This window comes from Entelurus aequoreus, linkage group LG01 (genome assembly GCF_033978785.1).
Source record: "Entelurus aequoreus isolate RoL-2023_Sb linkage group LG01, RoL_Eaeq_v1.1, whole genome shotgun sequence".
NCBI lineage: Eukaryota > Metazoa > Chordata > Actinopteri > Syngnathiformes > Syngnathidae > Entelurus > Entelurus aequoreus.
Window position 1 is genome coordinate 53423311 of NC_084731.1, and position 18026 is coordinate 53441336.

Sequence of the window (18026 nt, forward strand, 5' to 3'; positions counted from 1 at the left end):
TTTTTCCACTCGACTGCTACTTTGATGGGTATATATATGTCACTTTGTAGAACACAGACCTCCACAGAGGCTAAATTGTAAACACAATTCGAAAGTAATTAAGGAGGACTACTTTCTGGTTAATGGAGAATGATTCTTTGCGTGGACCGTTCCCTTGGTTGTGTGGTTGGTCAAGCAGTAATTATACATTCCTGTAGGAATTTAACAAATTTTACAGATTCTTCCTATGTCGGTGTGCTACCTTCCCTCTACTAGCAAGAATGAGTTTAGTATCTTTGGCCTAAGCCTTTGAATTGCGTCTGTCCTTCACTTAGTACTTTAGCGTGTCAAGTAGATTGCTGTGGAAAAAGTTAATTACAACAATTCAATTATCGGTGGCCTAACACTTTGAAACACAGGTGGCATGTTAATATGAAACCGTTCCACGAATTTCCCCCCGTTATTCCAGGCAGCTGTTGCACTCTTTAAAGGCCTACTGAAATGATTTTTTTTTATTTAAACGGGGATAGCAGATCCATTTCTATGTGTCAAACTTGATCATTTCGCGATATTGCCATATTTTTGCTGAAAGGATTTAGTAGAGAACATCGATGGCTAAAAGGATTTAATAGAGAACATCCACGATAAAATTCGCAACTTGCCTGTACCGGAAGTAGCGTGACGTCACAGGTTGAAAGGCTCCTCACATTTTCCCATTGTTTACACCAGCAGCGAGAGCGATTCGGACCGAGAAAGCGCCGATTACCCCATTAATTTAAGCCAGGATGAAAGATTCGTGGATGAGGAAAGTGAGAGTGAAGGACTAGAGTGCAGTGCAGGACGCATCTTTTTTCGCTCTGACCGTAACTTAGGTACAAGCTGGCTCATTGGATTCCACACTCTCTCCTTTTTCTATTGTGGATCACGGATTTGTATTTTAAACCACCTCGGATACTATATCCTCTTGAAAATGAGAGTCGAGAACGTGAAATGGACATTCACAGTGACTTTTATCTCCATGACAATACATCGGCGAAGCACTTTAGCTACGGAGCTAACGTGATAGCATTGGGCTTAACTGCAGATAGAAACAAAATAAATAAACCCCTGACTGGAAGGATAGACAGAAAATCAACAATACTATTAAACCATGGACATGTAACTACATGGTTAATGCTTTCCAGCCTGGCGAAGCTTAACAATGCGGTTGCTAACGACGCCATTGAAGCTAACTTAGCAACGGGACCTCACAGAGCTATGCTAAAAACATTAGCTATCCACCTACGCCAGCCAGCCCTCATCTGCTCATCAACACCCGTGCTCACCTGCGTTCCAGCGATCGAAGGAGCGACGAAGGACTTCACCCGATCATAGATGCGGTCGGCGGCTAGCGTCGGATAGCGCGTCTGCTATCCAAGTCAAAGTCCTCCTGGTTGTGTTGCTGTAGCCAGCCGCTAATACACCGATCCCACCTAAAGCGTTCTTCTTTGCAGTCTTCATTGTTCATTAAACAAATTGCAAAAGATTCACCAACACAGATGTCCAGAATACTGTGGAATTTTGCGATGAAAACCGAGCTTTTTGTATTGGATGCAATGTGTCCGAATACTTCCGTTTCAACGATTGACGTCACGCGCATACGTCATCATACATAGACGTTTTCAACCGGAAGTTTAGCGGGAAATTTAAAATTGCACTTTATAAGTTAACCCGGCCGTATTGGCATGTGTTGCAATGTTAAGATTTCATCATTGATATATAAACTATCAGACTGCGTGGTCGGTAGTAGTGGGTTTCAGTAGGCCTTTAATTACCGCGCCTTATGTCCTGCCCACAATGTAGAGATGTTGCTGTGCGAGGCGAGTTTGCATGCTGGTGGTGTGCAGTACGCATGAAGGTTTTTATAGTCCAGAGCCACTGGGCCTTCATAATGTGAAAGAGGCGTCGGTGAATGAGTTGCTTTTTGTAATCTTTCAATGCAGCTGTTTTTTGCAACGGTTCTGAATGGACTGAGACTGACTGTGTGGGAGGATGTTTCTGCTTGCCTTTTATAGGAGCTCCTTATGGGCCGAGCTTCTTATTGAGTCTCTTTTTTTGCAGTTGCAATGCATTGTGAAATGTTGCCTTTAAATCGACCCATTTCTTAATCTTCACATGTATTTATGTGCCTCCAAATAATGAAAACCAGACCTGCCAAATTGTACAGTACAATACGCACTTTGTTGCAGTTCGCCTGTTTCAACTTCACACACCAACTGATGCTTGTTCCCCTGCAAATCGTATTTCCTAGTGTGACATGCACCTCCAAAAAAACCTCTAACTTCGCGGAACATAAAGGCTGCGATTGGTCAGCTTGTAGAATTCCCTGTGAATCTATAACAGGGGTGTCCAACCTACGGCCCGCCGACGTCAGGAAGACATAGGGAGACTGCGTTCATTTTAATAGTCTGACAAATTTGCTGCTGCTATCATGTTGCCATCTAGTGGACAACGTGAGTAATTTAGGTCAATGACCTTTAATTTTGCTCTGAATGAAGGTATGCGCTGCATTAACTTATGTGACCCAATGCACACAACCTTCCCTAGTCATGATGAAAAAAAAAAAAAAGTCAACAGACATGGTCACACATAACCCAACCGTATCACTGAACTGTGTGGACATTATAAAACGACCAAACACCATAAATAATTCAAAATTACTCCCATTGAAATACATTACAAAGCATGATGGGAAAATGCTAAACACTCTCCACACTTATTCATGTTCGGCGCATTTTAGCTGCTTGATATTTCTGATTTATTATAAAACTTTCATGAAGATGTATATGTGTGTGTATATATATATATATATATATATATATATATATATATATATATATATATATATATATATATATATATATATATATATATATATATATATATATATATATATATATATATACACATGTGTATACACATATACACATAAATATATACATATACATAAATGTGTATATATACACACACATATATATATATATATATATATATATATATATATATATATATATATATATATATATATATATATATATATACAGTGTATATATACAGTGTATATATACTGTATATATATATATATACACATGTGTATATACATATACACACAAATGTGTATATATACACACACACATATATATATATATATATATATATATATATATATATATATATATATATATATATATATATATATATATATATATATATATATATATATATATATATATATATATATACATACACATTGGGGAGTACTCATACAGATTATTTAAGGGAAGCAAGTTTCTAACACTCATTTATCAATACATGCTTAAACGCTGCTAAATGAATATGCATTTAATAGACTTTATTAACACTTAAGGATGGACTTTATATTTGATAACATTATCAAAGTTAATGCATTAATTGGTAACTGTAAATTATATATTTTCTTTTATCTGACTCTCTTTTCCAGCGGTTTGCCAAGGACCGGACACGGAAAATTCAATTACGTGTTGAATAGAAGATTCATTTTAAATAGTTATCCGTCTTGCTTACATTAAGCGGCTTTAAAGGCGACTGTAGATCCGTATTTGATCCACGCATTACAATTCCACCCCTCTAAAACCTATGAATTTTAAAGTGATGTGGTAGAAGTAGAATGCCACCATGCTAATAGCCACCATATTGCTGCCAGCAGTAGTAAGAGGCTTGAAAACAAGGAATTTAAACATATTTTTACCCAGGGTCATTGTGTTTTGTGTGTATTCTTTCCTACGGTGTGTGCAAAGCTCTGGTGACAAACAAAGGCCATAAAGGCGCTCAAATATATTGCTCCATTAAATGCACACATGCACTTTCTCTCTGGTACGATGCCTGAATGCTAACAGCAGCAGAATAAAAACACTTGCCAGTCCATGTGTGTTCTTTCAGTGACTCCGCTAATAAATTGTGCTGTGAGAATGCTAATTATGGCCAGAAAGAGAGACATTGCGTACAAAAAATAACAACTTCTCTGAATGACACCCGCTATTTTTTCCTTAACTACAGCCTTGTTTCCTCCTTTCCTTGTTTTGCTCTTTCCGAAATGACTAGTGCACCTCTCAACTGACTTTATTTCCAGGTAACAAAAGGAATCAACCTGACCTATATTACAGTACAGTTTGTGATCCTCTAATAAAAATGGTACATAAGGTACAAACCCTGTTTCCATATGAGTTGGGAAATTGTGTTAGATGTAAATATAAACGGAATACAATGATTTGCGAATAATTTTCAACCCATATTCAGTTGAATATGCTACAAAGACAACATATTTCATGTTCAAACTGATAAACTTTTTTTTTTTTTGCAAATAATCATTAACTTTAGAATTTGATGCCAGCAACATGTGACAAAGAAGTTGGGAAAGGTGGCAATAAATACTGATAAAGTTAAGGAATGCTCATCAAACACTTATTTGGAACATCCCACAGGTGAACAGGCAAATTGGGAACAGGTGGGTGCCATGATTGGGTATAAAAGTAGATTCCATGAAATGCTCAGTCATTCACAAACAAGGATGGGGCGAGGGTCACCACTTTGTCAACAAATGCGTGAGCAAATTGTTGAACAGTTTAAGAAAAACCTTTCTCAACCAGCTATTGCAAGGAATTCAGGGATTTCACCATCTACGGTCCGTAATATCATCAAAGGGTTCAGATAATCTGGAGAAATCACTGCACGTAAGCAGCTAAGCCCGTCACCTTCGATCCTTCAGGCCGTACTGCATCAACAAGCGGCATCAGTGTGTAAAGGATATCACCACATGGGCTCAGGAACACTTCAGAAACCCACTGTCAATAACTACAGTTGGTCGCTACATCTGTAAGTGCAAGTTAAAACTCTCCTATGCAAGGCGAAAACCGTTAATCAACAACACCCAGAAACACTGTCGGCTTCGCTGGGCCTGAGCTCATCTAAGATGGACTGATACAAAGTGGAAAAGTGTTCTGTGGTCTGACGAGTCCACATTTCAAATAGTTTTTGGAAACTATGGTCGTCGTGTCCTCCGGACCAAAGAGGAAAAAACCATCTGGATTGTTATAGGCGCAAAGTTTTTATACGAGGCGGAATTCCTCTATGACCCTTCTACGGAGCGATCGCTGTTACCAGCCTGCAGTAAAACCATATCACAGAACACAATTAGTGGCCTACCCTTTGATTCATAAATAAATGATAAATAAATGGGTTATACTTGTATAGCGCTTTTCTACCTTCAAGATACTCAAAGCGCTTTGACAGTATTTCCACATTCACCCATTCACACACACATTCACACAGTGATGGCGGGAGCTGCCATGCAAGGCGCTAACCAGCAGCCATCAGGAGCAAGGGTGAATTGTCTTGCCCAAGGACACAACGAACATGACTAGGATGGTAGAAGGTGGGGATTGAACCCCAGTAACCAGCAACCCTCCGATTGCTGGCACAGCCACTCTACCAACTTCGCCACGCCGTTTAGTAAAGGAATAACAGAATGCTTTGATCATGAACATCATTGAACATAATTAGGTGAATAGATATATATATATGCTTATTCAGATGTTTTTCACATTAATGATCAATCAAACAAAACCTGTTTTAAAATGTATATAGACCTATGACTGTAAGGCATTTGCAATGAATGTAGTTACCAATATTGTTGATTACCAATTGATTTTGAACACAAAACTGAATTCCGTATGAGTCCATGCTCGATTAGTACTCGTGTAGATGGCAGCTCAAAGGAGGGAGATCTCTCCCGGCGTCGTCTTCTGGGCTGTGAGACTATCTGTTTATTTTGTTACTACAGCCTCGCTCTTCTATGACCTGGGGGAGAGGTTACCAGCACTTCACCCCTTTTGGTGGCTAAAAATGAGTCTTCTGCCTGCTCCCGTTCTTCTTCAGATGCCGCAGGCTCAAAAGCCGTTGCTAGGGGGTTGAGTGGGGCAGACGATGTGGCATGTGCGCGCTGGCCGCTCTGGGGAAGGCTGAGGTAGAGTTTGAGGCTGTTGGGGCTTTGGGGCTGGCTGAGGTAGAGTTGGAGCTGTTGGGGCTTTGGTCCAGGCCCTCGGCTTGCTTCAAGGCCTCCTCGCCGCTTCGGCACTCCCGACACCTCCTTCCACAGCTGCTGGAGGTCCGACGAACACATCGTTGCTGGCAACCTTAGTCGTTCTCGTCATCGCTGGCAAGGTGTTTTCTCTCCTCTGAGGGTCCTCCCAGTCAGGTATCGGGTGTTGGTCTGGGATCCGACCTTGACCCTGCCCCTCTCGGCGGGTGTAAGGGAATCTGGAGTGGCGACTGTCATCCTCGAATCTGCACAAAGGAATTGGCACACAAATTCTGCATTTTGTAAACATATCATTTTGGTCTCATGGTCTTTCCGCCTTCCTAGGAAGCTGCTGGTCCTGGGAAGGGCTGATCTGTATGCAGTTCATAGGGTGAAAAATTCAGAAACCGTAAAAACAGTTTTATTCAGGGACATTCGAATGATCATTAACGCTAATGGCAACATGTCAATCAAATTCAATTTGGTCTGTGTACAGATTTTAGCCAATTTGTTTTGATTTTCTGGTTCCTCCTTTCAACTTTACTTTGTGACTGAGGATGATAACCTGCTTTCTTAAATTGGGTGCCGTTGTTTGACCTAATCTTTTTGGGGAAACCATGTCGGGATATTAGATCATTCACAAAACATTTAATTACTGAATTGGCATCCTCCTTTGAGGTTGTGGTTGCTTCCGCCAACCACTGTAATGATCAATTAATAAAACCCTTGACGCGCTCAAACTTGACACAATCCAAACTCACCTCCCCCCTCTGTCCCTGAAACAGGGACAGTGTTAGTCGTAGTAGTAGTAGTAGTAGTAGTAGTAGTACTTTCAGAAACATCCAAGAAAAAGAATAGGCAGCTAATAGTCAAGCACAGCAAGAACAGAGGCAGAGGACAGGTCATGTTTGAGGTCAATGTTTGCTTTTGCAATAGTAATTTGATATTTTACAACACCTAGTGAATTATTGTGGCCTCAATAATTCACTAAGTAGTTTATTTAATTTAGTCTATATATGATAGGACAATGCACAGAAACTTTAAGTTCAAAGACAGATATGTTCTGTACCAGATTATATTTAAATAGCTACTTTCCATCTGCAGGCTACCTAAATTAAAGGGATACAAAAATCATACAATAAAATTATGACAATAAGATCATACTATAGCATGTAATCAAATTAAGAAAGTCATAAAACCCTTTCATTGACACATACTTAGTATACAATACAACCACACCTTATTTACATCATCACACAAAAACAATACATGCTCTTGTTCACATCTGTCATCATTTGTAAAACAGCCATACCTCAAAATTTACAACAAAAATGCTCTCATGGATAAATATAATACACATTAAGTTGATATGTCAAACATAATGCCCACCTTAGTGACCGTGTGAGCAGCTTTGATTGCTCCAAATCTACTTTTTAACTTAATTTTTTTTTCTATTCCTTTGGATATAACGGGGAGAAGGCTAATTGGTCTGTACTTGTTTATGTCTTGTTTATTTCCTGCTTTATGGATTGGGATGATAGCAGCAGTTTTCAACGTGTTCTGTTATTGATTTATTTATCAACGTTGTTATAGTAAGACTATCTTTATACGTTTTTAGGAAGAAAGTGTCCAGACCGTATATATCTCTAGATCGTGAGTTTGATAATGCAGGGAGGATTTTGTTTACCTTTGTTTCATTTGTTAATTCTTAACTTAGTCCATCTTGAATAAATGGCAATTATTTGCACTGATTATGAGGGACTTTTTATTCAGGGTTTCTACAGACTGGATGAAATGTTCATTAAAATTATTACTTATGTCCAGACTGTCTGTGATAGTAGCACCATTGATGTTTAATGTTATAGTGTTGTTTCTTGTTTGCTCTCTTCCAGTGAGTTTGTCAATGGTTTTCCATAACTGTCTAATGTTCCCTTTTCAGCTTTGATTAATTCTAAGTGAAAGTCAGCATTAGACTTCCGCATAAGCATCGTAACTTTGTTCCTCAAACTTTTAAAATCATGTGATCTATAGTTAGACCTGTTTTAATTGCTCTTTTGAGAGCTGAGTCCCGATTTTTCATTAGAATCCAAATTGTTTTATTAATCCAAAGTATTTTTATTTTAGCACTTTTCTTTCTGGGTTTTGTTTTAGTGTATTTACAGATGATCTCTTTAATTTTTGTCATCCAAATGTAATTCTAGTAGAGCTGCTTATCATTTGTGTCATGTAGAAGCCGTTTATAATATCCTTAAGTTTCTTTCTACGCGACTTATTTAACCAGTCCAGATTAACGTCCCCCATGACGTTCAATTCTTTCATACTGTGCTGTTTGAGGATGTCTGAAAATGAATTGAGAAAAATGTCTTTAGCTGTTGTCAGTCGGTATGCTACAATTACCTTGAAATACATTTCTGAGAACAATGTGATTTTAATTCCAACACACTGAAGATGATCTACTGGGAGGGTTATTTGTTCACTTTTAATGTTTTCCCTTACATAAATCATAACTCCTCCCCCCTTTGTCACTTGATCAGTTTTTTCTGTAATCTTGTACCCCGGGACATTAATTAGAACAAAGGGTGTTGCAGGTTTTAACCATGTCTCCGATAGACAAAGGTACCCCAGATTAGAGTCTGACAGTAACTGCTGGATTTGTTCAGTATGGTTCCTGTTGTAGAAAGTTTAATGATGCGGACACGTTTGTTACTGAATACTTTCTACAGACTTCTGTCTCTAAGCGACTTTGTGTATGTAATAAGCAACTATAATTATTTGATATGCTTGAATGTGTTTGGCTCAGCTGTTGTGTAGCTGCTAGCTCCTCGTAGCCTACAGCAGGAGTGTCCAAATTTCAGCCCATAGCTATGTTTTTAATAGTCAACCGAAACAATTGAAAATGTGGTATTTGCGTGTCGGTTCAATCAGTGGCAGCTACGCCCTGTTTTATCATTCAACCTAAGTCTTTGGTTTCGTAGGCGGGACAGAGGGCAAGGGAACAATGTGGGACAGCAATTGTCCATCTTATACCATGCTAATTGTTGTAAGGATAGTTCACATGAGCGGCCATACCTTGAGTTCCACGATATATAGGAGTCAAAGGGCTCCTATTATGAGTCGTCTAATTGGTGATCATACATTTTGGCGGGTCGGGTGGCGGCACACACGGATGCACCTCAGTCAGCCAGGGCTTTCACCGATAGGACAGTTGGAGCAGTCCCCGTCCTCCATTCGTTCCTGGGAGGCGTACCCAGTAGTTGTCAGCTGATGTCGTGCTGTCAGGCAACATCAGGAAGTTCCTTCTGTGCGGTATTAAATGTCAGGGCACAGTTTGTAAAGCAGGTCATTACAAGCAGGCAAGGTGTTTTGCAGGTCGACCACAAAGGGATGCTTCAATGATTGTGTGGCACCAGTGTCAATCATGAACTGATAACATTGTCCGTTGACACTTATGTCCAGCAGGGGTCTGTTTGTATCTCCTGCTGTTCGTCCTGCCATGGGCGTCCTCTGTCACACCTGTATGATGTTCTGGCTGCAAATTTGGAGCTTGTCTTGTTTAGAGTAGTTGGCACAGTCACATGACCAGTCACCCGGCTGCAAAACAGTTTCCACCCTGGCTTGACCTAGGATAACCGCGACCACCACCCGAGTCTGACTGTCTGGTTTCACGTCTGTTGAGGTTTCTTCCCTCCAGATGTTGGAGCTCAAACCACGTTCACCCACTGTTGAATATACCCTAGCTGATAATTGACGTCTTGGTTCTTTTGACATTTAGTTTCAGCGATCTGTATTTTAAGGAGTTGTTTCCTTGCTGCTCTGTCACAGCCTTGTCGTTATCCTCTTGCTTAGTTCAGTTTTGCATATCACGTTTAAAATCACAGCATTAATTGTCCTATTAAACGTTAATCAATACTCCTAATTCAAAGATTTTACGTACTACTTCATGTATATTTAAGTAACATTTTAAATCAACTAAAGATTGTCTATAAGTTAATTAAATTATCATTTGTGTCTATCAGTTAGTTAGTTGTGCACTCTGACTTCCTGTCGTGCGTGATATTCTACAAAATAAAGCATGCATTTATTCTCGTTCCTCCATCTGCTCATTCAACCCAGTCACAACATGCACACACACACACACAGTGTTGGGCTCCAGTTATTTTGATAGCGTGGCACACTCACACACACACAAGGCCGTGTGCTAAGCTATAAGCCGAACCACACTTCTCTTCTTTTTAACACTTTACATATCGACTCTTATTATAGTTATTAATCTAGGCTTTTATTTGTAATTATTATTCAACACTATTCAAAGCAAACGGTTGTAAAGGTTATAGTTATTCGCATTTGACTATCAAAAGTCTATAGCTAACTGAAAGCTGTTGAGATTTGGTGTGCCTCCTTATTTATTCTATGTTATGCCATTATCCTATTTTAGCTCACCACTCAGATGTATGGTGTAATGCAATGTCTAAATAAAAATAAAATACTTCAACGTAAAAATGTTAGACTACACTTTAAAGTTAAAACGACTTAAAACTTACTTTTATTATATTCATTTCCAAACTCACCTCCACCACAGCAGACATTTTCCTCACCTCCTATCTCAATACTTCCATAAGTTGTAAAACTATGGCATAAGAGGTGTTTCACAACAGTGGTTAAATAGTTATTTAAGTAATAGATCTCAATATGTGGAAATGAATAAGACTAAATCACAGCCAAAAAGAGTAACTTGTGGGGTTCCACAAGCCTCGTTATTGGGACCTGAGTTATTTATACTTTATTTAAATGATATTTGTTCAGTATCTAATACATTAAAATGTATTACGTTTGCAGATGATACAAATGTATATTGTTCAGGAGAAGACTTGAAGAAAGTGTTGAGGAAAATCGAGGTTGAGTTGATTCAGCTAAAAAATGGTTTGATATTAATAAGTTATCATTAACTGATAAAAAAAACTAAATTTGTGGTGTTTAGTGGTGCAAACTCAAATTGTGAAACAAAATTAAAATTGAATCAAGTGGAAATGTAATGGAAATTGACAGAGTATATTAAACTAAATCCTTGGGAATAATAATTGATCATAAATTATGTTGGAAACCGCATATTGAATATATAAAGGGAAAAATATCCAAATCCATTGCTATTCTGTATAGAGTAAGACACATGCTGAATAAGAAATGTCTGCATATGTTGTATTATTATTTTATTTTTCCATATTTAACCTATTGTGTTGAAGGTTGGGGAAATGTTTTTGGAACAAACATAGACCCAATACTTAAACTTAAAAACAAATCATTAGAATAATACACAAAGTGTGCTACTATGAACATACCAATCCATTATTTATAAGTTATAATGTGTTAAAATGTTCAGATAATCTATTTTTAAAACAATGGCAATTATGTTTTGAGTAAGAACAACAGCCTTCCAGCTTGTATTCTTAGCTTATTTACATTATGAGGAGAAAACTATAATTTACGGGGATATTGATTTTTGAAATAGGTCAAGTAAGAACAACTATAAAAAATGCAAATGTATTTCAGTTTTAGGAGTTAAATGGTGGAACAAACTCAGTGATGAGCTGAACACATGTAGTTTTTTGTTATGGTTTAAGAAACCCTTGAAAGGTGAAATGATTGAACATTATAAAATATAGTAACAATTACTTTCATCTTTTAACGTTGATGTTCCAGGCAATCTAATGTTCAGTGAATGTATAGGATAGGCAAATATTAAGCTTTGGCTTCAGCCTATACCTTTTTCTTTTCTTTTCTTTCTGTGTGTAAATGTGTATGATTGTTAATATGTCTAATATGTACTGTTAAACTGGTCACACAAAATGGTTGATGGTTGATTATATGACCGAAATAAACTATTTCATTTATTCATTCATTATCTATCGCACTGATAGTTTTATTCCATTTTGCATCTACTTATTCCTATTGATTTCTTCCCATTTCACTCAAACAATCAAACAAACAAACAAACAAACAAACTTGCAGCGAACCACAACCACCAGCACACGCTGACACACGAATACCATTTACGAATACCTTCATTTGTCACTTTCTCGTCTTTTCTTCAACTTGCTTTTTCCTTTACAAACAACATCCTGTATCGATCTCTTCCTTACACTTCATACAATGTTTCTATTTTCCATTCTCCTCTCCTAGAAACCATTCAAGTAAGGTTATAAACATCCATTCTCCATATTTTCTCAATCCATCCTCTTCACCTTCAATCTTCCTTCACCTGCACTTCTCTCTCTCTCTCTCTCTCTCTCTCTCTCTCTCTCTCTCTCTCTCTCTCTCTCTCTCTCTCTCTCTCTCTCTCTCTCTCTCTCTTCCACAATAAAAACACATCAATCCAAAATAAATCAGTCTTATAAATTACAACAGGGTCAACAACAATCCAAAACCATATAATGTCCATCCATCCATTCATTTTTCTACCGCTTATTCCCTTCGGGGTCGCGGGGGGCGCTGGAGCCTATCTCAGCTACAATCGGGCGGAAGGCGGAGTACACCCTGGACAAGTCGCCACCTCATCACAGGGCCAACACAGATAGTCATGAGTCTTTATTTATTTCTTAACAGTTATTCCTCCTTCATAACCTGAATTTTAGAATTTTTAACTCTAGATATGATTTATACTATAAAAACTCCTTTGTCCCACACGCCATTAGACTGTACAACTCCTCAATAAGGAGGGGGGTTACTAGAATGACAGGGGATGCAAAACAATATCAGTGCAATACTTTTTCATAACATGGTCACTACTGCTTAGTTTCTCTTGTTATATTCTTATTTTACTGTTATATTTTTATTCTCATTGTTGCTTTTTATTTTTATTCTATTGTAATATTATTCTATTTTGTTTCCATTCATACCCCCATTATTTACTTTTTACTTTTTAAATTCGATCTCAATTTTGTACACTGCTGCTGGAATTTTGATTTTCCTGAGGGAACTCTCCTGAAGGAATCAATAAAGTGCTATCTATCTATCTATCTATTGCTAATCCAAGCACAGTTCATGACGTCTCGTCCTTGTAAACACTGGACAGACTGCTTATCTTGCAGCCATTTATTTCCATTTAGTTTTATTCTCTAAATTTCTATGTGACACTGAAGCATGTAGAATTCTACATGCTTCAGTGTCACATAGAAATTTGCTTTTCTTTGTTATTTATTTCAATTATTATTTCTGGTTTACTTGCTGTCTGCTTACTTAAGTTCTCATAACTTAGTATGTCCTCTGATTAGAATTTGTTTAACGCTGCTCTACGTTTTGTTATGACTGGAGCGCTGAGTGTGGCGACTTTTGTCTGTACTTCTTCCTCACCTGCGACTCAGACTCCATGATTCACACAGGTGTGACTATAAACGTTGACAATATATGATTAATACCAGTTGCACAGATAAAAGTTAAAAATGTTTTAGAATATACATTTTAATTTTTTTTTATCGTGATTATTCTTAAAATAATTAAAATGTCAATATATTTAAATAATCACTTTATCTTTATCAAATGTAAATTCAATTGTATTGAATTTACCTTTTCTTTTAACTTCATTCAATGTATTTGCTATATAAATATTAATTCAAAGCTACAATGTGTTCTAATCTATGATGTGTGTGCATGTGTGTTTGCCTTAACTCCCACACAGGAACTGTATGGAACTGCAGAGCATCAAGGCTGTACAAAACAGTATACTAAACACATCAAAATAATGAATAATGAATCAAACAATGCTTCAATGTCTCACAATCCAAATTTATTTATTGATATTTAAATGTTTATTTATTCATATATGTTTTATTTTACTTATCATCAAAACCAACCTGTCAGCACTCTCTTCAGATTGAGTACAGCTGTCCACTCATATTTTTTAATGCCAAGCTAAATGCTAACCTAGCCTTACTAGGCCTCAGTAAGCTAATTTTTTGCTAACCTAGCTCAATGCTAAACTAATCCTATGCTAAACTAACTCAATGCTAACCTAGCTCAATGCTATGCTAACAGTGACACATCTCTCCGGCCCACGTCCAACGTGCAGCACGTCACACAGCCTCGTCACACCGACACATCTCTTATCTCAAAATGTCTTCCAGCAGAGCCTCCTTTTTTTTTTTCTTTTTTTTCTTTTTCTCTGCGTCACACGCGCACAAAAAAAAAAAAAATCACCAAAGAGCGAGAGCCTTTTTCCGTACTCAAAATCTCAGACCCTTCTTACAAAACTATAATATTGCACAGTCACAATCACACCCACACAGTTAACCTGGCGGAATCACCAGCACAGTTAAAAACAACCTCAACAGTCAACAATTTTTTTCATCCAGAAGCACAGCTGTATTACATCAGAACCTTAATAGTAATAAACAACATTTATCATTCACTCTGAGCTGGACAAAATGGCTCAGGAGAGGGAAGTCTGGGCTTCCCTTCTTAGGCTGCTGCCTCCGCGATCCGACCTCCGATAAGCGGAAGAAGATAATTAGATGGATGGATCATTCACTCATATGATTTCTGTACATTAACTTTGTCTATCTTCTCATAAACACACACATTTTAGACAATTTCCTAACTTTTACAGATTAGCGGGGGTGTGAAAAAAGCGTAAAGGGGGTTGCGTGAGGGTGGGAGTAGTGCTTGCCTTTCAAGGGAGAGAAATAAAACAGTTAAGACCTGCAGGTGCCTACACAAGTGTTATTAAAATACGCATATATATAAATGTACCAACAAAAACTGAATCACTCCACACACACACACACTTCTCAACATTCACCAATATACACACATTAACAAATCACAATACCCACCCCATGTCCGGACAAATATAAACAACTATGCACGCGTGCTTTTTGTGGAAACGGCCGTCTTATAACACGAACACAGGTCCCTTCTTACTCATACAACGGCAATTAACCCGTTCAGCGGAGCAGACCCTGCGTTTCCTCCCTGACCAATACACGGCAACACCGTAGAGTCACTGGTAATCACCCAATACTCTACAGTCATCATGTTTTGGTCAGTTCCATACAGTTTCACCAAGTTTCACCAAAACTGTACCATATGCAGCCCGATCTCCATCTGTCTAAAACTGCAGCACACTTAAACAGAACGTCGTGACAAATATCAGCTCAGTTGATCTCCTTTACCGGAGTCACTGAACGGTCACCTAAAATTAGGCTTTTTCCACCGCTGCTGCTTCCACATAGACAGATGTGTCGCACATTCACAAACGTAACAGTTTATTATAGTCAAATGTACCACCAGTTAGTTAAACCTGCCTTAACTTTAGCTGTATCCAACTTTTGCTAATCTGATGTACTTGCAGAAGAAGCCCCCTCTGCCGACAACACCAGAGGAGGGAGAGGTTAAAAAATGTATTTGCCTCGAATCGTTTGTGCTTCAAACACTCCAAACCACCAAAATTCTATTAACAATCCCCTTATTGTTAAAACAAGAAATCACAAGTTTTCAAACCAACACACAGACAAATAATCGCATATAAAACAACTCAATCCAACCATAATTTACCCCATTCCAGGTTGTTTTTGGAGAACTTAGCTAGACCTATCTTTTATCAAAACAGGTTCAGCAATTAGTCTTACCAGTCCCGACCTCTTCAGACAGACAGGTTTTAAACATTAAGCAAAATTGCTTACCTTTAGATGCGCGCGTGCAAACCTCTGTCTGCCTGAGAGAGAGAGACAGGGAGCGGATGTCGACCTGCCGCGTTCTAGACCATCCTGTTCGTGACGCCAATTTTATGTGGTGGATGGTCCGAATCTTAAACAGCAACAAAAGTGAGTTTAGTACAAAAGGTTTATTTACCCATAATCAAAAAGTACAAAGTTGGATTGAGTTGCCCATGCAGACAGACAACCGTCCTCCGGAGGACTCGAGAATCAAGCAATCACCCATAGCCCTTGTCACTTGGCCATTTTATCTGTTTCCCTCATGCGTCAAGGTCCTGTTGTTTTCGACCTGTTTGTTCTGCAAAATCCTTGAATCCCTTAGTCAAATAGACAATCAAAACATTTTGTAGAATGGTCAGACCGACTCCATATTCAACTTTTACCCATATATGATCCTTCAATGGTTCAGAATAGAAAAGAATGAAACGAGCAGACATTCTTGACAGACACGAAATATAGTTCAAAGGTCAGAAATTCCACTACACAAGCAACAATACTATTGCTATGTTATCACAATACTCAAGCCGTAATTAGCTGTGTGCAATTACCGATATACACATAATAAATGAGTACAATACAATATTATGTTGTACCTTTTATATATAATATCCTTTTTGACAACACACAGCATGTCAGGAATAGGGATGTGCACCGAATTCGGTACTTTTATACCGTAGAAGTCTCTTAAACTCGAACAGTGCCATATATCGATACCTTTGTTGCACGTGACGTCACGTCTGGTTGCAGGCACACACCGGCTCAAGCACTTGGCTGGAAAACAAGCACTCAAAATGTATTCCGCGATACTGCCTCGAGATCAGGGTTGTCCAAACATTTTGACTTGGCATATATATATATATATATATATATATATATATATATATATATATATATATATATATATATATATATATATATATATATATATATATATATATATATATATATATATATATATATATATATAATGCACATATGATATTAATATAATTGATATATAATTATTATAATTGGATATTAAGTGCATATGAACATTTGGCCCCTACCTTGTTTATTTCCATGACAACCTCCTTAAGTTTTGTAATCAATCAGAAATATCAAGCAAATAAAATGCGCCAAACATGGATAAGTGTGGATGGATGATTTTTCCCATCATGCTTTGTAATGGATTTAAAATAGGTGTAATTTAAAATGTTTTATGGTGCATGGACTATTTTAAAATAAATACCACAAAGTTCAGTGAGCCGGTTGTCTTATGTGTGACAATGTCTGATGACATTTTGTGTTGGTTGGATTTGTATTTTTTTTTTTTGCACCATGACTATGGAAGGTTGTTTGCATTGGGTCATATAGGTTGAAGATGTTGGCAGGCCGCACTTGGCCCGCGGGGAGTAGTTTGGACGCCTCTGCTCTGGATAATGTTACAATTATCAATGCCAACAAAGCATGAAGGCGCTCAAAAGTACAGTAAAGCTGCACTTTTCAAAATGCACTAGCTCGATGCTAGTTTACTTTGTAGTTGCCATTAGCATTAATGTTTTCACATGGCGATTTCAACACCTCCATATGTAGTAATGAGAACTATAACTAAGATGCACACTGCAATCAAACAGCTGATGTGTAATAAGTACCATACTTGCAGTACAAACACATTGTAGGGTTGAACGTAAGAAAAGACAAAAACACACCCTAGTCCAGACCTGGGCATTCTGCGGCCCTTTGTCCGGCCCGCGTGAGGCCAATCATAAATTACAAAATACATTTTAAAAAGTATCTATTTCGAGTGTGCAATACAACGGTGCTGCTTTTGTTTTGAAAAGTGTTATTTGTATTACTTCCGTGTGGACGTATGCTCATGCGCGCAGCGGCAATCACAAATTACAAAATACATTTAAAAAAACATATATGTCGTGCGTGCAATACAACTGTGCTGCTTTTATTTTGAAAAGTGTTATTTATGTGCGTATGTCCTGTGAGTGAAGGCGCACAGCGACAAGTGATGCCCGGTTTTCCCCGAGACGCTAAAAAAAGAAAAGTTGATGACGAATGGCGTGTTTTAAACAAGACATGGACTGCACATGTTGCTGTGTTTAAAGAATATAGTGTAACGACCTGCTGAAGTTGATGTTGTGTTTTTGAGTTGCGTACATGAGGAGTGAGGATGGACGTGCGTGTGGAAGGAACAAGATAAGTTGAGCTGTGTTAGTATAGGTTGCTCAATAAAAGTTTAAAAAGAGCGTCAGACT

At 37.9% G+C, this 18026-nt stretch overlaps 1 protein-coding gene across 1 annotated transcript in view; it reads left to right on the forward strand.

Annotated features, from left to right (window-relative positions):
• The window catches only part of kif21b (kinesin family member 21B), a 403877-nt gene that overhangs the window by 271380 nt on the left and 114471 nt on the right, over window positions 1-18026 (forward strand). The window lies entirely within an intron of this gene.